The 23,210-nt window shown below is 35.0% G+C and overlaps 1 protein-coding gene across 7 annotated transcripts in view; it reads left to right on the top strand.

The window, feature by feature from the left end:
* Window positions 1-23,210, top strand: part of BRD4 (bromodomain containing 4) — a 108,072-nt gene that overhangs the window by 29,335 nt on the left and 55,527 nt on the right. For 6 of the 7 annotated variants that reach the window (XM_058174187.1, XM_058174190.1, XM_058174188.1 and 3 more), the window contains exon 2: window positions 9,256-9,341. The exons of the other annotated variant lie outside the window; for it this stretch is intronic. The gene's annotated coding sequence lies outside the window, so the exon portion shown is untranslated. The remainder of the gene's footprint in view (window positions 1-9,255; window positions 9,342-23,210) is intronic. 7 annotated transcript variants of the gene reach the window in all.

Here is a 23,210-nt window from a genome sequence, read left to right as displayed (position 1 = left end):
AAACACAGCAGCCTGCAATTACTGCAGGCTCGAATCCCACCAGGCCCAAGGTTGACTCAGCCTTCCATCCTTTATAAGGTAGGTAAAATGAGGACCCAGATTGTTGGGGGGGCAATAAGTTGACTTTGTAAATATACAAATAGAATGAGACTATTGCCTTACATGCTGTAAGCCGCCCTGAGTCTTCGGAGAAGGGCGGGATATAAATGTTTTTTTTTTTTATTACTTTTTTTTGCAACAAACAAACAAAAAGAAAATACATTATTACACCCTTGTGCTATACATAAAAGGAAGATTTGGGTCTTCGGATATATCCTCATGATTGCCAAAATCCACGTTCTCGAGGTACAGGTACTGAAGCGTCCAATGTTCCAAGCGCAAAGTCCACAAATGGTTTCCAAGTCTTCCAAAAAATATCTTCTTTATACACACCACTTCTAATTTTAATATCACATGTCATTTTATCATTTAAAGCTAATTTCCACATTTCAGAATTCCACTCTTCTATTCTAAAAATCACATCTAGTTTCCAATATCTAGCTATTATAATTCTACCTATTATAATCATAATTCTAATCAATTCTTTTTCATATTTTGTTAATTCTATTTCCTTAATTACCAACAATAATATAGTTTCCACTCTCAATGTTATTACTTTCCCCATCATTTCAAATATCATTTTCTCCAATTGTTGCCAAAACTTTTAACCTTATCACAATTATACCACATATGTTCATAAGTCCCCAATTCCATCTCACATCTCCAACATTTTTACTAATTTTTTATCCATTTGTGACAATCTTACTGGAGTCAAATACCATTTCCAAACAACTTTATAATTGTGCTCTTTAATCCTTATAGATAAAGTTCTCATAATTCTACTCTTCCAATTCACATTCCAATCTGACTCTGGTATTTCAATATTAAGATCTTTTTCCCAATTTGTCCTCATCACTCTTTGTAATTTTTCATCAGAATTTATAATCTTATAAACCCTACTAACGAGTCCCTTTAGCCCAATTTCATCTTTCATAATCCGAGATACTAAATATTCAAATTCAGTTTCACATCTATTTATCGAATAATTTTCCTTAGTTTTTTGTCCATTTTCTATCTGTATTTTTCAAACCAACTTAACCCTAATTTTTCAATAATTTCTTTATTCCTCCTTTCATTTCCATAACTTTTATCCAATCTCTAATAATTTCTATATTTTCCTCTTTAATCACTTCATTACGTTTTATATTATTTTTAATTGGCCAAATTCAATTGTCTCCCCAAAAGATTATATCCGAATTAAAATTTTAACAAATTTATTCCACATTTTACTTAATCCCTTTAACCAATAACTTCTACTTACACATTTTAAATTTGCTTTATCTAAAACCACCTTGATCCAAATTTCTATATCCCTTAACTCTAAATCTCTCCAATAGTTATCTTCACCTTTAAGTATTTTTACCACTATCCGGATACCATACGCACAGTAATAATTAAATAATTTGGGGATTCCTAATCCACCTTCCTTTTGATTTTGATACCACATTTTCTTCACTAATCTGGGTCTTTTGCCACCATTACAAAATTTATCCAGTTTTTTCTGATATCCTTCAATATCTTTCTCTGTCAAATTTAGTGGTAGCATCTCGAATAAAAAGTTGAACTTGGGCAGCAACATCATCTTACACATTGCAATTCTACCAAACCAAGACAACTTTAAAATTTTATATTTATCTATCTTCTTCTCAATTTCGTTAATCACCACATCATAATTAAGTTTTTTCAATTCTTTAACCTTAAGTGAAAGCACTATACCCAAATATTTCAATGTGTTTTTAATCCTTATCCCAAATTGCTCTTGCATATTCTCAGACTCATTACCATTACTATCCATCAATAATTCTGACTTTGACCAATTTACTTTCAATCCTGTCATTTCCTCAAATTCTATCAAATGCTTATATATCTTTTTCAGATCTTTCTCTACATTTTTCAAAATAATTAAAGTATCATCCGCATACAAATTTATCTTATACCCCTTTTATCCTTCTAATTCTTCATCTTTTCTATCATTTTGTCAATATTTCCATAGCCAATAAAAATAATGTTGGGGACAGGGACATCCTTGTCTCGTACCAGCTTCTAATTTTATCTCTTCAGTTAATATTCCATTCACCTTCACTCTTGCACTGCTCTTTTGGTACAATTTTGAAATAACATGTATAAACTTATTACCAAAGCCTAAAGCCTCCACAATTACTTTAATAGTTTCCCATTGTACAGAATCAAAAGCTTTAAAAATATCCAATGATACTATACCAATTTTATCACCATTATATTCAGCTACATCTATAATATTTAATACTCTTCTAACAATATCACTCATGTATCTACCCTTCACAAAACCTACTTGATTATAACTTATATATCTATCTATAAATCTATTTAATCTATTACTTATAATAGCAGTAAATATCTTTGCATCCTGATTAATTAAAGAAATGGGCCGATAGGACTCAATCCTTTCTAAATCTTTATCTGGTTTAGGAATTAGGGATATCACCGTTCTATTCCATGACGAAGGTACTTCCCCACCATGTAATATTCCATTGAATAATTTTTGCAATCTTGGTATTATTAATTCTTTAAATTCTTTATAAAACTCAACAGGTAATCCATCCTCACCTGGAGCTTTCCCTAATTTTAATTTTTGTATTATTCCATTAATCTCATCTTGTGTTATATCTTCTTCCATCAATTCCTTATATGTTTGATCAATTTTCACCACATACTTTTCTAAATAGCTTTGCAATTTTCCCTGATTAATTGGTTTCTTTGAATATAGATTCTGAAAAAAATTTCTAACCACTTCACATTTCTCTAATTTTTTATAACATCTTATACCTCTATCATCTATCAAAACTCCAATTTCTCTCTTCTCTCTTTTATCTTTCGCCATCTTTGCCAATAATTTAGAATTTCTATTACTAAATTCAAAAATTCCTATTTAAAATCTCAAATTTCTTTTACTAACTCTGTATCTTCTTCTATCATTTTATTTCTTAACATATTAAGCTCCTGAAGAATTTTTTTCTTTAGTAAGCAAAATTGATTTTCCAATTCTTTTAATCTGATTTTTATCTCTTTCCATTTTAATTTTTATAATTTTTATATTTCCTACTTGATAATTTAATACTCTCCTCTAAACACCGCTTTCATCGCATCCCAAACAATTTCAAATTTAACCTCCCGTTATCATTTAATCTCCAACTTTCCTCCAATTTTTAAGTATCCATTTTTATCCTTTTCATTTTATACAATTTCTCGTCATATCTCCAATAGCTTCTTTTTTCTCAAAATTAAAATCTAAGTCCACCATAACTTCTGCATGATCAGAATCTTTAAAATTCCCACATCTACCTTATCCACATTATTCAACAAATCTTTAGAAAGAAAAATATAATCAATTCTAGAATATGTATTATATATCTTAGAGAAAAAGTGTATACTCTCTCAATTCCTTTAACCTCTCCACACATCAACCACGCCATTTCAAGCATCCACATATTTAAAATCCCCATTTTATTTGCTCCTCCACAGCGGGTGGGATTAGTACTGTCTATTTTATCTCTGATTAAATTAAAATCCCCAGCCACAATTACTTTCCTACACTTTCATTCTCCAAAATTTTGTTATTTTTCAAGAAATTCTCTTTGTTTTCATTCGGTAAATATAAATTAACAAGTGTCACTTTTTCCTCATTAAGATTTCCAACAATTATTACATATCTTCCATCTTCATCCAAAATTACCTTATGTTTTTCAAAGTACACCCTATCTGATATCAGTGTTGCAACTCCTCTAGCTTTTGAAGTTCCAAATGCTTTTTCATATATTTGCATACCTTTTATATACATTCTATTTGAATCTTCAGATTTCTGATGGGTTTCTTGTAAAAATAAAATGTCTGGTAAATCCCTTTTAATCTTAAGCTCCAATCTTCTTCTTTTAATCTGATTCCCTGTACCCTTCACATTCCATGACATTATTTTTATAACTCCCATTTAAAATATAAATTTTTTAATCCTATCCCCGCATCTTCCTTTCTGTGCCCCCCACCACCCGACATTAAACTACCATATAAACAACAATAAGAAAACAGAAAAAAAACAAAAAACAAAACAAACAATAAAATACAAACAATCTTCTTCCCCCACATCCTCATCGGTTTCGCCTCTATAAAGAGAATGGGGGAGAGGGGACGTGCCAATGCCCGGGGCACTTCTTTCGGGCTGTCTATTTAAATTCATCACTCAAAAAAAAAGATAGCGATGACCCGCATTCAGCTTCATATTTTCCAAGACTCTTATCTGCTTCTTCTCCTACTGTATCCTCACGACTCTTCTTCTGTTCAACCAACACAGGTGATATTTCTTTCCTCTTTAACCCTTTAGAGTCTTGCCCTCCAATAGCCCTTTTTCTTCTTCTGAAATTGATGTTTCCACGTATGTTCCACCCATCTGAAGCATTTGATCTTTTATCACCATTAAATCCTCCATCTCAATCAGTCCAAGCTCCCGTAAATATAATAATGCATCTATATCTGGGGTGATTGTACGCATCCTTCCTTTATAAAAAAATTTCAATTGTTGTGGTGGCCTCAATTGTATTTAATTCCATTATCTCTCAAAACTTTTGTAATTGGTTTTAAAAAATCTCCATGCCCTTTCTTCTCTTGATATATCCGGGAAGACTTGAATAGTCTTCCTTCAAACTTCAAAGCATCTCCCAACTCTCTTAACTTGGCCATAACTTCCAACTTATCACCAAGATTTGCGAACCTGACAAGCACATTCCTGTTAGAACCATTTTGCCTTCTATATCCAATTCTAAAACACTTGCCAGGTCTGCTATTGTGAACGTAAGTTGCGTATCCAAATCATTAATCCATTTCAAAACCCGCTGTTTCAATTTATCCTCCTTTCTTCGAGATTCCTCTGATAACAAAATTATATTTCCTCATCTCTTCTTCCAAAAGACAAATTCTCTTTTGTTTTCATTCGGTAAATATAAATTAACAAGTGTCACTTTTTCCTCATTAAGATTTCCAACAATTATTACATATCTTCCATCTTCATCCAAAATTACCTTATGTTTTCAAAGTACACCCTATCTGATATCAGTGTTGCAACTCCTCTAGCTTTTGAAGTTCCAAATGCTTTTCATATATTTGCATACCTTTTATATACATTCTATTTGAATCTTCAGATTTCTGATGGGTTTCTTGTAAAAATAAAATGTCTGGTAAATCCTTTTAATCTTAAGCTCCAATCTTCTTCTTTTAATCTGATTCCTGTACCCTTCACATTCCATGACATTATTTTTATAACTCCCATTTAAAATATAAATTTTTAATCCTATCCCGCATCTTCCTTTCTGTGCCCACCACCCGACATTAAACTACCATATAAACAACAATAAGAAACAGAAAAAAACAAAACAAAACAAACAATAAAATACAAACAATCTTCTTCCCCACATCCTCATCGGTTTCGCCTCTATAAAGAGAATGGGGAGAGGGACGTGCCAATGCCCGGGCACTTCTTTCGGGCTGTCTATTTAAATTCATCACTCAAAAAAAGATAGCGATGACCCGCATTCAGCTTCATATTTTCCAAGACTCTTATCTGCTTCTTCTCCTACTGTATCCTCACGACTCTTCTTCTGTTCAACCAACACAGGTGATATTTCTTTCCTCTTTAACCCTTTAGAGTCTTGCCTCCAATAGCCCTTTTTCTTCTTCTGAGATTGATGTTTCCACGTATGTTCCACCCATCTGAAGCATTTGATCTTTTATCTCCATTAAATCCTCCATCTCAATCAGTCCAAGCTCCGTAAATATAATAATGCATCTATATCTGGGGTGATTGTACGCATCCTTCCTTTATAAAAAATTTCAATTGTTGTGGTGGCCTCAATTGTATTTAATTCCATTATCTCTCAAAACTTTTGTAATTGGTTTTAAAAAATCTCCATGCCCTTTCTTCTCTTGATATATCCGGGAAGACTTGAATAGTCTTCCCTTCAAACTTCAAAGCATCTCCCAACTCTCTTAACTTGGTCATAACTTCCAACTTATCACCAAGATTTGCGAACCTGACAAGCACATTCCTGTTAGAACCATTTTGCCTTCTATATCCAATTCTAAAACACTTGCCAGGTCTGCTATTGTGAGCGTAAGTTGCGTATCCAAATCATTAATCCATTTCAAAACCCGCTGTTTCAATTTATCCTCCTTTCTTCGAGATTCCTCTAATAACAAAATTATATTTCCTCATCTCTTCTTCCAAAAGACAAATTCTCTTATCTTGCTGCTCATTTTTATAAAATATTTTGCCAATTTGCCGATCTACTTTTGCCTCATGCACATGCAGCTGCTCCATTTCATCTTTAATCATTATCATTTCCTCTTTTTGTTTAGCAAAGTTATCATTCATCTCTTGCTTTAAATTTTGCACTTCAGATGTCAGTTTAAATGTCAAATTATCTATACGCTCTGATAGTCCTGCTATTTTTTCCCCAATTTTATTTAAAGCTGCAGCAATTTGCTGCGTTTCTGAAAGTTGTTGAGTCATTTTGAAAAAAACAAAAAAAAACAAAAAATTTCTCAAACTGGGATTCCAATTTTTCAAAGAGTCTTAGTGAAGATCAAAGGACAGCAGTCAAACCAATTTTACAGAGGGTCTTGATGAAGATCAAGGGACGACAATCTTTTAATTGAAGCGAAACGGCTTATTTGCACTCGTTAGTAGCTTATCAGTAACTTATGAGTCATATTCACTCCACAAAGAAACACAATTACCTCACAGCTTAATCAGCGCCATTTTTTCTCCACGTCGGCAGAGAAGAAAAAAAAAAAACCAGCTTGAACTTCAAAACAAAGTCCTTTTTTTGTTTTCTATAATATAAACAAGCTATTAATTTCCTCTCAAAAGAAAAATAATAATAAAAAAAAAAATTATCCACCTAATAAAATCTTCTTCAGCCAGTCAGTCCAGCACAAAAGATCGATCTCTTCAATTAAAATTCTTCTCATTAGCAAATTCAGTCTTTGATATTCCTTAGCCTCAGCATTTAACACAGAACACGATAATTATAATAAGGAAAGCAAAAGACAGCAGTTTATTCCAAACTCATCGTGTCTGCCAGTTCGGTCATTCCACGCAGTAAAAACTCCTTAATTCAAGCAGTTTCAAATGACCTACCAGTTTTAAATTCAGTCTGCTGGGCTATTAACACTTCCACTTCATGATTTATTAACTTTCATCCATAACGGTGCATTCCAAACAGCATTAATCCTCATAAATCTTCATTATTAAGCCCTGTGAAGTGAAGGAAAGGTCCTTACCCCAAAGACAAGAAGAAGGAAAGGTAGAGCTCTCTCTAGAGGCCCCGTTTGGGGAACTCGAAAGGGAAAGTTCCCTGGAAATCCTTCTGCAGCAGCTCCAGCCCCAGCGTGGCTCTGCTTCATGCAGACAGAGAAGAGAGCGACCACTTCTGCTTCAAGTGATTGTTATGGATATTTATAAGCAGACGGAATAAACACAGGAGATCAGTCATTTAAATTGCAAGGATTAAATCTGACTTCTATTTTTTTTTTAATTTTTTTTTCTCTCATCTACAATCAACACAATGAAATAAAATGGCGTTTACTTGCTGAGAAAGTGAAACTGAATGGAGATTTTATCTTATTGTACTGGACTGTGAATTGTTGGATTATTTTAGTTTGTTTAAGTATTTTATAAGGGGATTTTCAGCAAGAACTTTGCCATGAAGGTTTTTTCAGAAGAATGGATTCATGACTTTATACAGGATATACAGAAAGAATGTATTTAATTACTCAAAAATACGAATTGGAAAAAAATGGAGGCGTTTTGGATGAGAGTTTGGAGGAAATTAACCAATGTAATCAGGACTTGGAATATGGAATGGAGGAGATAACAAAAGTGGATAAATATGAAGATAGGATCCTGAATAAACAAGTTGATGTAAAGAAGCCTTTTTTAAAAAGTTTGGATGAAATGCCTGAATTTGTGCTACAGGAGGCTGTCTCCTGAAATGGAAAAATTCACAGGGTTAATGCTTTCCAAGAGTTCTCTTTTCGGATTGAGGGAATATACGGCAGTAACTCTTGGATTCTTGGACATAAGGAACTATTAGGAAATATTGTGACTGACTTTTCAAAAGGAGTAATGAAGGAAAGACAGAGACTAATGCATCAAAAAAATGGCAAGAGACAAAAGTATCATCCTTGAAAGATTTTTTTTTTTTGAAATATTAACAGAAAAAGATATTAGCGTTCCTGAAAGACAATACGTGAGGAAGATCTGGAAGAAATGGGTTGATTATATGTTTTATAACTATTATAAAAGACTAGATATTTGGATTTATACTGGATTTTGACGAGGAAGGACTAAAGTTGAATAGATATTGTAATTTCCCTGTATTGAAATTTTATAATCTGTTGTATTGAATTTTAAATAGAATATTCTCGAAAGATCTTATGTAAGAAAGATTTGGGGGGGAAATTATATGGTTATAGAAGCTATAAGGGAGATATTCTCTGAATTGGATTGGATTTTTATGCTTTAGCTGGTTTTAAATACTTTAGGATTAATTTGTTCTATTGATTTATATATTTTATTATGTTTATTGTTAATTTTTTGAAGGATTTTGGTTATGTAAGGAGGAAGTCAGAGCTAGAGAGGGAAAATTGGTATAATAGTTTTCGGGAAATTTTTTTTTTAGCACATGTTTGTTTTATTTTAACTATACCTTGTGCTTGTTCTGGGAAGTCAGGGGGGAGGGGGGAGGGGGTTTGTGAAGGGAGAGGGGTTGGGGGGAAAGGGGGAAAATTTTTTTGTAAAACTTTTTGAATAAAAAAAATGTAAATAAATAAATAAAAGGTGGTATTTGAATGCTTGGAAGTTTAATAATTTATTAATACCTGCTTGCAAGCTTTAAGAAGTGTTTGTTGAGAATCGATAAATCTTTGGTCTAAATAAATTATTAGGTATTTATCATAAACCTTCATCTTTAAAAAATCAGGTTTTTTTAAGGCATGTATTTTGCAAAGCTGGAATTAGGGCTGGAAAATCAAGTTTAGATTCATTATCCAAATTTAAATGTTAGGAATAGAATATTTTTCTTCTTCACACCTTTATTTTGATACTGATCTAATTCATTGTTCTTACAGAGTTGTACTTCTTTGTACTATGCCAGAAATGGATATTAGAGCATAATTACTAGAGGGAAGTAATCGGCGATAAGCTCTGCTTCAAGGTAATACTTCTACTTCTTTTTTGCATTGGAAGGTTTGGCTTGCTAATTGTGTGTATCTTTGGCTTTTTTGTGTTGATCAACTATATTCAGTCTTTTATCAGCGAAAGCACATTTGAAAGTATGTTTTAGTTGCACAAGAGTTTCCTGTTCCAAATATCTTTCACTATGTCTTTTTTATAAAGTTTTATGGTTCTAATCTATTAACTGCCCAGAGTCACTTAGATAATGAGAAGGGTGGTATAAACATTTGATAAATAATGTGATGGTTAAGGTTAATAAAAAAGAAATTATTTACCGAACCATAGCTGCCAGTGCCATTGCTTTGTGAATGATGCTGAGAGATGTGAGCTTCTGGTTTAGCCTTTCTCAACCTTTAACCCCAGAGAACCCTTAAAGTAATTTCCAGGGAGTCCCTTCAGAAAACAGCAAAAAAATACAAACAAATTATAATTTTCTTCCAGCGTAAACATTCCATATTTTACATTAGATCTTTGATTTTGGAGCAATGGTGGTAGAAGCATAGGATAAGCACATTTGCAGTCAACATTCTGTGTTGTAGGTGCATGTTTTGTTTGAAGTTATATGTTTCTTCAGGGCTGGAGCAGTATGGTAAATCAAATATGGGAAACATGGGCCCTTCCAGATGTTTTTTTTTAATAAAAGTTTTTTATTTTTTAAACAAACATTTTTTTTGAACAAACTATTGGCCGTTGTACAGTTTTCAGTTATCTCCTAATACAATTTATATATTTTACTTTTTGCCATAATATGCTTTCTCTCTAATTTTAATTTTCTTTTACTTGTTTCTGTTATTTAACTAATCTTTCCATTCGCACTAATCTCTAATCTTAAACAATTTTTCTCTTTTTCCCCGTCCTCTCATTGCTTCCTCCAAGTTAAAATCCTTTAATTTGAAATCAATCCTCCTATTCAAATATTTTCCCATTACTCCCTTTTTATAACATAATATAGTTTCAAGCATTTTCCTAAATTCCCTTCTTTCAATCATAAAAATTAATATTAATACAATTTTACATTTATAACCCAATTCCTTCCCTCTTTTCCATTTCTTCCTTTAACAACTTATCCAAATACTAGCTGAAGGAATTTCTGAAGGCTCAAATTTCTGTTTGGGATAAAAAAATTAAGGAAATTGAGAAAATATTGAAAGTTAAAGACTTTGTTGCAGCTGAGGATAAAGAGATACGAGAAGAAGTGCTGGCAGCATTTAAGACTTTGGTTGAATACACAAAACAATTGGGTGAAAAAGTGGAAGAGATGGATCAAGTTAATTCCAATTTAAAAAGCAAAATAGAGGAATTTCAGACCAAGGCAGAGAATATAAAGCAGTTGGATGATAGAGTTGAAGAAATTAATCACATTAATTTGGACTTAAAAAATAAAATAGAGGCTCTCCAGATTAAGGTGGAGAGAGCAGAAGAAGAGCGGGTTCTATTGCAATACAGAGTTATGGAATTTGCATTGAGAGTAAGAGGTTTGAAAGAAAATAAATGAGAGGACTTGAAAAAGATTTTTGCAGAGGCTTTTGCACAGCTGATCGGACAGAAACCAGTGGACTTTGAAATCCAAATTGAAAAAAATTACTTGTTAATTCATGGGTTGCAAAGCAGAGACATTTGCCAAGAGATGTAGTAATTTATTTTACATCTAGGAAGATTAGGAATGAAATCTCACAAGTTTCTTATAAAAATAAAATTCAAATATTGGGACAAGAGGTATTGGTATTGAAAGAAATTCCTCCTAAAATGTTAAGAAATAGAAAAGAATATGCTTTTTTGGTGGATCAGCGTAGAAATCTCCAGATACAGTATAGATGGAATGTACCAGTTGGATTAACTGTAAACTATAAAGGAAGGAGATATTGTCTTAATACAGTTTTTAAAGCAAGGGATTTTTATACTAAAGTATTGAAGGCTGGAAGTTTGCCATTGTTAGAAGTTAAGATGAAAGGAGAGGTGGGAATGCTTAAAAAAGGGGAAAAGGAAACAAAGTAAATATAACCTAAAATTGGGGCTGTAAATTTGGGAGAAGAAACACAAAAAGCAGTAGGGAAGGATCAAAGTATGACGTAAACAGCAAGGAGTAAAGAAGTAATATTTTCAAATGAAAAGACTTTCCTTTCATGGGATAGCGTAAATTATAAGCGATAGTTTTGAATAGAAAAAATAAGTTATGGATTGTATGATAAATGGAGTGTAAATTGTTTAGAAAGTTATGGTATGGGGAATATAGGGAAGAATATGAAGTAAATGTTAAATTCATATAAGGAAAGATGATGTTTATTATTAAGTATGATGTTTGAAAGATATATATAATGGAGATTGAAATAACAAAATACTAAATAGTTTTTAAATGAATGGAAGGTAATTGTATTAGTATTAATATTTTCCTTTTTTTTTCTTTTTTTATGGAAAAGGGGAGTTGAGGTTCAAGAAGAGGGATTGGAGTTTATGTTAATTAGCATATTTTAGTTTATGATTGTTAGATACGATACCCTGCATTTGCTCTGGGAAGTCGGGTGGGGGGGGAGAGGGATGGGGGAAGGAGGGAGGAGGGAGGGGAAGGGTTAGGGTTGGGGGGAGGAGGAGATGTATGGGGAAAAAAATCTTGTAAAACCTTTTCAATTAAAAAAAAAACTTATCCAAATACTATAGTCAAATACATTACTTAAATATATAACATTAAAATCATGCATTTCTATTTCTCAATTCCCATTATTTTTTGACCCAATTTTTCCATTGCTTTTTAAACTAAATTAATCTTTACAATATAATTTCAAATATTTTAGCTAAATTCCATATTTGCAATTAAAAACATTTCAAATATTCCAATCTCATATGTTGCATTTACTACATTTCATTTATACTTATAAGTCTTACTTCAATTCTTTTATCATTCTAAGTAATTTTCCTGTTCCAATCACAAATATTAATGTTCATACAATTTTACACATATATTATTAAGATCATTCATTTCTATTTCTCATTTCCCATTTTTTTAAAAAATAAATCCAATTTTCATAATATAATATAATTTCAAATGTTTTAGCTGAGTTCCATATTACCATTAAAAACATTCTATAATTTCAAATGCTTTAGCTAAATTCCATGCCCTTCCAGATGTTGATGTTTTTGAGCTTTATAAGTTCCATTCACTATGACTAGTGATAAAGAATGAAGGAAGTTACAACATAAGAGTGGTTTGAAATCACATACTACCCATCCCCTTTGTAAATAGATGGTGCTTGAGTTTGTAGCAAATCTATTTTCAAGTTTTTTTTTAAAAAAAGTCATGTTAGGGTACTTGGTAGGCACTAAGAGAAATAGCTGGTGGGCAGAGGAGACATGTGGCCTATCCCTGTTTTAGATGGTTAAAACAATTAAGTTCAGGTTCCAACTTATATAAATTAGACTTTACACAATTGTTTTTTTGCTCATGTGATACAATATAGTTCTGAAACAAAACCATTGCATGACCCAGGGATTTTTGGATCCAAAGGCAGTGTAGCCAAAAGGACTGAGATATGGGGGGGGGAGGGGGGCAGATGAAGTACACACTGTAGTTATAAATGTGAGTTGTTTGTCAATTTTGATCATGTAACCGTGGGGGCACTGCAATAGTCATAACTTTAAGGACTGGTCATTCTACCATTCATTCAGTGCCATCATAAGTTTGAATGATTGCTAAATGATTTAAGCGAGGACTACTTACTACTTACTTAGTTAACCATTCAAATCATCTTCTGGACTCTACTTGGACTACTTGTAATGTTTAAATCAGGCATGTCCAACTCATGGCCAATGGGTGGCATGCAGCCCTGGATAGCTAGTAATCTGGCGTTGGTTAAATATTGTATGGTAAGATGGGCACAAAATTTTCAACAACCTATAATGTTAGAAACATGGGAAAAAATTTGGGTGAGGAATGTTAAATTTACGCAAGCACAAAATTTAAGAGAAAATTTTTATAAAATGTTTTATAGATGGCATTTAGATCCGAAAAAACTGCCGTGTATGTATCCAAATGTGAAAGCAAAATGTTGGAGATGTGATTGTGAGGATGCTACTTATTATCATATATGGTGGACTTGCAAAAAAGTTAAAGCTTTTTGGATTAAAATATGGTGGATTATGCAGAACATTTTGAAAAAGAAGATCAAGTTTGTTCCACAGTTTCTTTTTATTAGGAATAATTCCAGATTGTACTGTTATAGAGACAAAATTGATTTTGAATTTAATAACTGCTGCAAGATTATTGATTGCACAATATTGGAAGAAAGAAGACTTACCTACAATTGGAGAACGGATTAGTAAAGTATCAAATTTAGCAGAAATGGGCAAAAATTTCTGCCTACTTGAAAGACTATACACAAGAAAAACATATTTTGGAATGGAGAAAGTGGATTGATTATATTTAAAATAAGTATCAGATTAAAAAATACCAATTAGTTTTTGAGTGAAATTAGGATTTGCTATGTATTAGAGTTTAAGAAAGAAGGGAATTGATAGTGTGATGGTGTGAAATGGATTATGTTTTATGTTATATTTTAGATTATGTTTGTTAGTTATTATACCCTGTATTCTGTTCTGTTCGTACATTGAACAAGATCACTCCCTCCTTTCGCCCACGCATTCTCTAATCAAATGTGAGGCTCATAAAGTGCACATGTGGTATTTCAGGGTGGGGAAGGCGATGGGGGGCCTAGTGATGGAACAGGCCAACTGCCTAAGATCACCCAAGGCTTCCCTGACCTACTGAAATACCTCATGCTCCTCACAATTGCTTCACCCACCCACTCAATGTGCCTCGCTGGGTCACTGATCTTGTGAAGATCTAGCAAGCAGTCTCCTTTCCAGCCTCACAGCCATGTGCACACCTCCGATGCTCCATTCGGGCTTCTGCAGGCCTTCCTCGGTCCATTGCAGGCCAAAATGGAGCTTTGGGGGGGGGCGTAGGCCCGGACAGAGCATCAGAGGGGCGGATCCACCCTCGGAAGCTCTATTTTGACATGCAACATGCTGGATGAATGTTGCAGAGCCTCTGCAGTTGTTCGTAAAGGCGAACAACTGCCATGTTGCTGCAAGATTCGTAGTTTCAGGACTTGTTCATAAATGCTAGGGGGTGCTTATCGCATAACTTTGAACAGTCTCTTAGGGAACGCTTGTAACCCGTGGATTACCTGTATCTATTTATTTTAGCCCAAGACAATTCCTTTTCAACCATGTGGCCTAGAGTTAGACACCCATAGTTTAAATAAATACCATGAATTAACCAATAGGCATTTTTGAGATTTGGGAGCATATTAAGGGCATATTCATTAAATGACTGGCCTAATGATCTGGCCAGACTGCAGTAGTGCAGTTACTTGGTACCATTATCTTTAGAATTCTAGAATGCTTGTCAGAATGTCCGCTTTCTTCTGCTTTATCTTTCCTATGCAGTGGATACACTTTTAAATGAAATACACATGCTCTTGTTTAACAACTGCAGTACTTCCATTAGTAACTATTTGCAAATATGATGGTAATCAAGTATTAATTTTGCAACCAACGTGTGTATTTACAACATACATGTGACAGTAATGCACAGCAAAGTAATGCTGGCATAGCTATACAAGACATATTTTATCTGAATGATATTTGTACCCTTATTTGCTTGATGTCTTTCGTAGTTGGTAATGCTTAACTGGTCAAAAACTTCTGCATTTGATGAAAGTTTCCGTTGAGAAAAATAATAGGAAATAGCCTATCCAGATCTCCTTAATAGATTCATCTGGACTCAAATGCAATGCTTTGGAAAAAAAATTATTAACTTCTGTAGCATTTCTTGCTTACGGCTGAATTATCAGGGGTTTATATAAAAGTTGCATAATATACAGTAAATCAGGATTCTTGGGTTTATTTGTTCATATCTGCAAACACTTCAACTATAAAGATAGTCTTCAGCTTACAACAGTGCGTTTAGTGACAGTTCAAAGTTACAACAGGACTGAAAAAAGTGAATTATGACAGTTTTTCATATAACAGTTGTATTCTCACCATGGTCACATGATCAGAATTCGAATATTTGGCAACTGACTCATATTCGTGACGGTTGCCATGTCTTGGGTCATGTGATCAGCTTTTGTGACCTTCTGACAAGCAAAGACAATTAGAAAGCCAGAATCACTTAACAACAATGTCACTAACTTAACTAATACAATTGGTATTGCATTTAACTGTGGCAACAAAGGTCGTAAAATGGGGCAAAATTCACTTTGCAAATGTCTCACTTAGGAACAGAAATTTTGGGCTCAACTGTGGTTGTAAGTAGAGGTCTACCTGTATTAAGTAGCATATCATTTTGCCTCGTTTTTTTCTTACAGTGCATCATATTGCAATAGAATGCCTTATCTGTTTGTGTATGTTTCTGGTTAGTATAGCTACTTAGAAGATGTTCCAGTTCAGTCAAGTTTTGTGCCAGTTTATACTATGATCAGGCAAATGCTGATGCCCAGTTGATTCTTTCCTCCACTCCTGTCGCTGCCTTTAATAGGACAGTAGTAAGGACAGAGAAAATAGATCACTTACACAATAGACAAGTTCCCAGCATCCCCTTGTTAATGAGACGGCAAGTAGAAAGGAATTGGAGTTATTCTGGGCACCTTTGCAAGCTAATGTTTCTGAGCCATTTATTGCTAAATATTTTGTTGCTATTGCTAATTGCTATTTTGTTGCTTCCAGTGGTAATTCCATCAGAGGACTGAAAGTATGTTATTACATGGGTGGGTGGAGGGAGATCCCCTCCTAAAATCTGGAACCAGATCTTCATAGTATCAACAATGGTCACCTTGCATTGTATGCAACATTTTATTATTTACTGAATATTGGCCTATAGTTCTTAACATTATACTTTACTGTTTCTTAATTCTTGTATGAGTATCATGCAAGCCTGTTAGTAAATGGAAATGTATGTTTAAAAATCCAGCCTACAAAATTAATCATTTATTTGGGGCAGAAATTAGGAATTCTTTCCCTGTGGTTTTTTTTTCATTTTATCAATAATGCCATAGCTGTATTCCCTCAATTGCTTACCTTTGACACATCTATTGAATTTCCCTTTGTCTGTTATGAATAGCTCCTGTTGTTTCTAATTTATTGACTCATTCTTTTATTTTTTTTCTGTTACAAGATTCTTTTTTTGCCCTGACTTGACTCTGCTGATTCATCTTCATCTTGGAATAATCCTCATATTTTGTATTGTCTCTTAGTGTTCCATGTATCCCGCCCCCCAAGAAACCTTGAGTTTAAGAATAAGATAATTATTTGTACATACTTGTCTAATTCTGGCATTCAGATTGGTGATTTCTCAATTTTTACAAACCAGGAGTATGGAATAATGGAGTGGCATACAGAAATAGCAGCATAAAGTTGAAGAAAAGACATATGCATTAAATAAATATAATTGTTACCATAAAAAAGCAAAATAATTGAACAATATTTAGCTGATGTGTTTAACCTGAATTATATTTTGGTCAGCTCTAAAAAGTATAACTTAGTAATATGTTTTTTAAACAATTAATGACATCTATTCATAATCAGAATGAAGAGTTGAACCAACTTTTAAAATTTGCTCTGAAGATAAAAAATTTCTCTACAATAATTAAATTATTGAAATAATTCTGATAATTTAACATAAAACTGTTGATGATGGCTCACTTGATGTAAATAGTAAATGACCATATCTGTGCAATTAACCCACTTCGAGATTAAAATTGATGTTTTTACAGACTATTGCATGATCAAATTACCAGGATAGGTTGTAATTCTGCTTGTTTAGTCAACAGCTTCTCTCTCTACTTATCAGAGTTTGTAACAATGCGTATTCTTGGACATGGAATACTACATAGATGAAGGCATTCAAGTTTGCAACATATACATAGCCATTTGTTATTGTCATTGGGAGAATTATAAGAGCATATATGACTTTACAAAATTTAAAACAGAGAAAACTAATTCACATCCTAAAAGGTTTTCAGAACTAAATTTATGTACACATATTCCTCTCTTAATGACCCTAATTGGGACTGGCAACTAAGCTACAAAGTGAAGCAGTTGCTAAATGGAAAATCATGTGTTTTCCATTCCTAAAGAGGCAAGGTTAGTCAGATTCACACCTTTGACTTAAATCTGCCTCATAACCACTCCCCCACCCTTTGGAACACTTGGGTATCTGTTTACTGTCTTAATCTAAAACAGTGCAATCATATTGCAGCTGGGAGCCATGGGCATGCTATGTAAATAGCTACAGTACTCTCTTGAAATCTTTTGTTATCCAATCTCTCCACTTTGCAAGGGGGTTGGGGAGAAAATAACCCAAGCAATTTCTATAGATAATCTTTCCTTTGCTTGACTTTTCTACTGTCTGCATAAACACATGCTCTCAAAGTTTAAAAGAGCAAGTGTCTTACTCTCTTGAAATCTTGAAGAAGCTTCTTGGATGAGAAGCGGAACATCTTCAAAGAAATATCAGAAAGTCCAGTTGCCTCTTGAAAAAGTACCTTTGGGATAACATGACCTGGATGACTGAGAATCTCCATAGACACTTGAATTCCCTTTTCTCCAGTCTCTCTGCTCTGCAAGAGAGTGGGAAGAATCCTTTCTTTGATCCTTTCCCACTGCCGGCACAATCACATTGCTTTAGATGCATAGAAGAGCAAATAGCTTATTTTCTTGAAATTTCTTTTTCTCAAATGTCTGTACTCTGCAGGGGTGGATGGGATAGCAGGCGATTTTTGTAAAGAATCTCTCTTGCTTGATCCTCCATACCCCTTGCAGAGCAGAGAGATTGGAGAATGAGTAAGCTGTTTGCTCTTCTACACAGTGCAATCATATTGCAGCTGGGAGCCATGGGCATGCTATGTAAATAGCTACAGTACTCTCTTGAAATCTTTTGTTATCCAATCTCTCCACTTTGCAAGGGGGTTGGGGAGAAAATAACCCAAGCAATTTCTATAGATAATCTTTCCTTTGCTTGACTTTTCTACTGTCTGCATAAACACATGCTCTCAAAGTTTAAAAGAGCAAGTGTCTTACTCTCTTGAAATCTTGAAGAAGCTTCTTGGATGAGAAGCGGAACATCTTCAAAGAAATATCAGAAAGTCCAGTTGCCTCTTGAAAAAGTACCTTTGGGATAACATGACCTGGATGACTGAGAATCTCCATAGACACTTGAATTCCCTTTTCTCCAGTCTCTCTGCTCTGCAAGAGAGTGGGAAGAATCCTTTCTTTGATCCTTTCCCACTGCCGGCACAATCACATTGCTTTAGATGCATAGAAGAGCAAATAGCTTATTTTCTTGAAATTTCTTTTTCTCAAATGTCTGTACTCTGCAGGGGTGGATGGGATAGCAGGCGATTTTTGTAAAGAATCTCTCTCTTGCTTGATCCTCCATACCCCCTTGCAGAGCAGAGAGATTGGAGAATGAGTAAGCTGTTTGCTCTTCTACACAGTGAAAGCATTGTGATCATGCTGATAGTGGAAAAAGGTCATGCAAAGGATTGTCTACAGAAGTTGCTTGCTTTTTCTCTCCCCCTACCTCTGTAGAGCAGAGAGATTGGAGAATGAGTAAGCTGTTTGCTCTTCTACACAGTGAAAGCATTGTGATCATGCTGATAGTGGAAAAAGGTCATGCAAAGGATTGTCTACAGAAGTTGCTTGCTTTTTCTCTCCCCCTACCTCTGTAGAGCAGAGAGATTGAAGAGAAAGAGATTTCAGGAGAGTAAGCTATTTTCGTAATTGCTGCAGCTCCCAGTCCCAGGTTGCCACTGAGATTTCGTAACTTGTACCTCCTTTAATAGAAGTTTCAATCAGATGCTTCCTTTATCTCATCAGTTTCACATATTTACTAGGAAGCATTTTGGCCCATTCTTCTTTACAGAACTGCTTCAATTCATTGATATATTTTAACTGTCTTGTATGAACTGCTCTGTTCAGCTCATGCCACAGCAGCCAGTTTGACTAAGGTTAGGTTTTCTCTCAATCATTCCAAAATGTGAATTTTTCTGCTTCAGCCATCATAATTGTTACTAGATTTTTGTATATATATCAAAAGGCAGTGAACATAACTAATACTCCTGCTTCCTATTTCTCCACAACAACCTTGTGAGTTGGTTGGGCCAAGAGTGAATGACTAGTCCAAAGTCACCCATCTTGCTTTTATGCTTAAGAGAAGCTTCCTGGTTTTTAGGCCAGCACCATAGGCACTACACTGGCTGTCTATTGTTTTTCCTTTGCTTGACTTTTCTACTGTCTGCATAAACACATGCTCTCAAAGTTTAAAAGAGCAAGTGTCTTACTCTCTTGAAATCTTGAAGAAGCTTCTTGGATGAGAAGCGGAACATCTTCAAAGAAATATCAGAAAGTCCAGTTGCCTCTTGAAAAAGTACCTTTGGGATAACATGACCTGGATGACTGAGAATCTCCATAGACACTTGAATTCCCTTTTCTCCAGTCTCTCTGCTCTGCAAGAGAGTGGGAAGAATCCTTTCTTTGATCCTTTCCCACTGCCGGCACAATCACATTGCTTTAGATGCATAGAAGAGCAAATAGCTTATTTTCTTGAAATTTCTTTTTCTCAAATGTCTGTACTCTGCAGGGGTGGATGGGATAGCAGGCGATTTTTGTAAAGAATATCTCTCTTGCTTGATCCTCCATACCCCCTTGCAGAGCAGAGAGATTGGAGAATGAGTAAGCTGTTTGCTCTTCTACACAGTGAAAGCATTGTGATCATGCTGATAGTGGAAAAAGGTCATGCAAAGGATTGTCTACAGAAGTTGCTTGCTTTTTCTCTCCCCCTACCTCTGTAGAGCAGAGAGATTGAAGAGAAAGAGATTTCAGGAGAGTAAGCTATTTTCGTAATTGCTGCAGCTCCCAGTCCCAGGTTGCCACTGAGATTTCGTAACTTGTACCTCCTTTAATAGAAGTTTCAATCAGATGCTTCCTTTATCTCATCAGTTTCACATATTTACTAGGAAGCATTTTGGCCCTTTCTTCTTTACAGAACTGCTTCAATTCATTGATATATTTTAACTGTCTTGTATGAACTGCTCTGTTCAGCTCATGCCACAGCAGCCAGTTTGACTAAGGTTAGGTTTTCTCTCAATCATTCCAAAATGTGAATTTTTCTGCTTCAGCCATCATAATTGTTACTAGATTTTTGTATATATATCAAAAGGCAGTGAACATAACTAATACTCCTGCTTCCTATTTCTCCACAACAACCTTGTGAGTTGGTTGGGCCAAGAGTGAATGACTAGTCCAAAGTCACCCATCTTGCTTTTATGCTTAAGAGAAGCTTCCTGGTTTTTAGGCCAGCACCATAGGCACTACACTGGCTGTCTATTGTTTTTCCTTTGCTTGACTTTTCTACTGTCTGCATAAACACATGCTCTCAAAGTTTAAAAGAGCAAGTGTCTTACTCTCTTGAAATCTTGAAGAAGCTTCTTGGATGAGAAGCGGAACATCTTCAAAGAAATATCAGAAAGTCCAGTTGCCTCTTGAAAAAGTACCTTTGGGATAACATGACCTGGATGACTGAGAATCTCCATAGACACTTGAATTCCCTTTTCTCCAGTCTCTCTGCTCTGCAAGAGAGTGGGAAGAATCCTTTCTTTGATCCTTTCCCACTGCCGGCACAATCACATTGCTTTAGATGCATAGAAGAGCAAATAGCTTATTTTCTTGAAATTTCTTTTTCTCAAATGTCTGTACTCTGCAGGGGTGGATGGGATAGCAGGCGATTTTTGTAAAGAATCTCTCTCTTGCTTGATCCTCCATACCCCCTTGCAGAGCAGAGAGATTGGAGAATGAGTAAGCTGTTTGCTCTTCTACACAGTGAAAGCATTGTGATCATGCTGATAGTGGAAAAAGGTCATGCAAAGGATTGTCTACAGAAGTTGCTTGCTTTTTCTCTCCCCCTACCTCTGTAGAGCAGAGATTGAAGAGAAAGAGATTTCAGCAGAGTGATAGAGTTTTGCTGAGCTGGCAGAGGAAGCAGAATGATGGTGTGGGTGGAGGACCCCATCTCACTGCCTGACAAAGTCCCAGCCCTCAAGCCACCTCCATGATTACATGATTGCAATTTGGACGCTTGGCAACTGAATTACACTTATGACTATTGCAGCACCTATTCATGTGATAGCCATTTTCATCCTTCCCTGCTGGCTTCCCTATTGACTTTGCTTGTGGGAGGCCAGCAGGGTAGGTTGCAAGGTAAACAGGAGCCGCACCATCCATTCTCCTTCAGAGCATTGCCAAGTGCCGAGAGTGAATTCAGAATAAAATATTTTGATAAATCAATTTGCATGCTAAATCTGTTGAAACAAATTGAATATTTTTCAAACTACAACCATTAATGTTGGAAGTTTGTATTTACATGAGAGGAATACCAAGACGAGGAATCCTCAACTGTTTTGCACCCTGGACTATGTTTAACAATTTAAGATAGTGTTCCCCAATGTTTCCAGTTTTGCAGACTGTTGGGGAGGGAGTGGGGTGGAATTGTTCCATGTGAGTGGACAACAAGCACACATGCATGCAGCTCCGTTTACACAAGCAGTTTGCACACACGCTTGCTGCTCACTCAAATGCAGCACATGTGCTTGGCCACTACTCACGCAAGTGAGATTGCCTGTGTGTGCACTTGCTGGCCATTTCTGTGGCCCAGTTGCAATTTTCTCATGGCACTAGTGGGCGGTGGCCCATAGGTTGGGGACCCCTGCTTTAAGAGCATGACATGGATTATTGTACCAGAACAGCAAACTAATGAGGATATTTCCCTTTTCCATCTCTAGTCTCCTGGATACAGCTAACCCCAGATTATCTGTAATGTTTAAAATGCATTTGTTTTTCTGGGTAGGTGTTTATATTTCTAAGCCAAACAATGAACTGCAGGAATTGTTATTTTTGTAATACACATCTATTTAAACCATGCCTTGTTTAATAAGTTATGCAATTGGGTAACTGCACAAAATGCATTAACCGCCAAAGTGTTTTAATTGAATGGCATTCATGATCCATGCATTCACTTATATCTTTACATGTGACTTCTTCACATGTTTAGCACTACAAAAATACATTATTTCTCGGAAGATTCCCCCTCCTACACACATATTGGTTTAAGCCATGACATAATGCAATAGAAAACAACAAAGCCTTGGTTTTGCAGCACTATTAAAACATGCTCATTTCTCTTCCACATCACCCACCTCCTAGCTTAAGAATATTTATATGTATTTTAACTGTCTTGTATGAACTGCTCTGTTCAGCTCATGCCACAGCAGCCAGTTTGACTAAGGTTAGGTTTTCTCTCAATCATTCCAAAATGTGAATTTTTCTGCTTCAGCCATCATAATTGTTACTAGATTTTTGTATATATATCAAAAGGCAGTGAACATAACTAATACTCCTGCTTCCTATTTCTCCACAACAACCTTGTGAGTTGGTTGGGCCAAGAGTGAATGACTAGTCCAAAGTCACCCATCTTGCTTTTATGCTTAAGAGAAGCTTCCTGGTTTTTAGGCCAGCACCATAGGCACTACACTGGCTGTCTATTGTTTTTCCTTTGCTTGACTTTTCTACTGTCTGCATAAACACATGCTCTCAAAGTTTAAAAGAGCAAGTGTCTTACTCTCTTGAAATCTTTTGTTATCCAATCTCTCCACTTTGCAAGGGGGTTGGGGAGAAAATAACCCAAGCAATTTCTATAGATAATCTTTCCTTTGCTTGACTTTTCTACTGTCTGCATAAACACATGCTCTCAAAGTTTAAAAGAGCAAGTGTCTTACTCTCTTGAAATCTTGAAGAAGCT

Source organism: Ahaetulla prasina, chromosome 2 (genome assembly GCF_028640845.1).
Source record: "Ahaetulla prasina isolate Xishuangbanna chromosome 2, ASM2864084v1, whole genome shotgun sequence".
Lineage (NCBI taxonomy): Eukaryota > Metazoa > Chordata > Lepidosauria > Squamata > Colubridae > Ahaetulla > Ahaetulla prasina.
The sequence above is the reverse complement of the archived record's forward strand: the minus strand, read 5'-3'. Positions and strand labels throughout refer to the sequence as shown.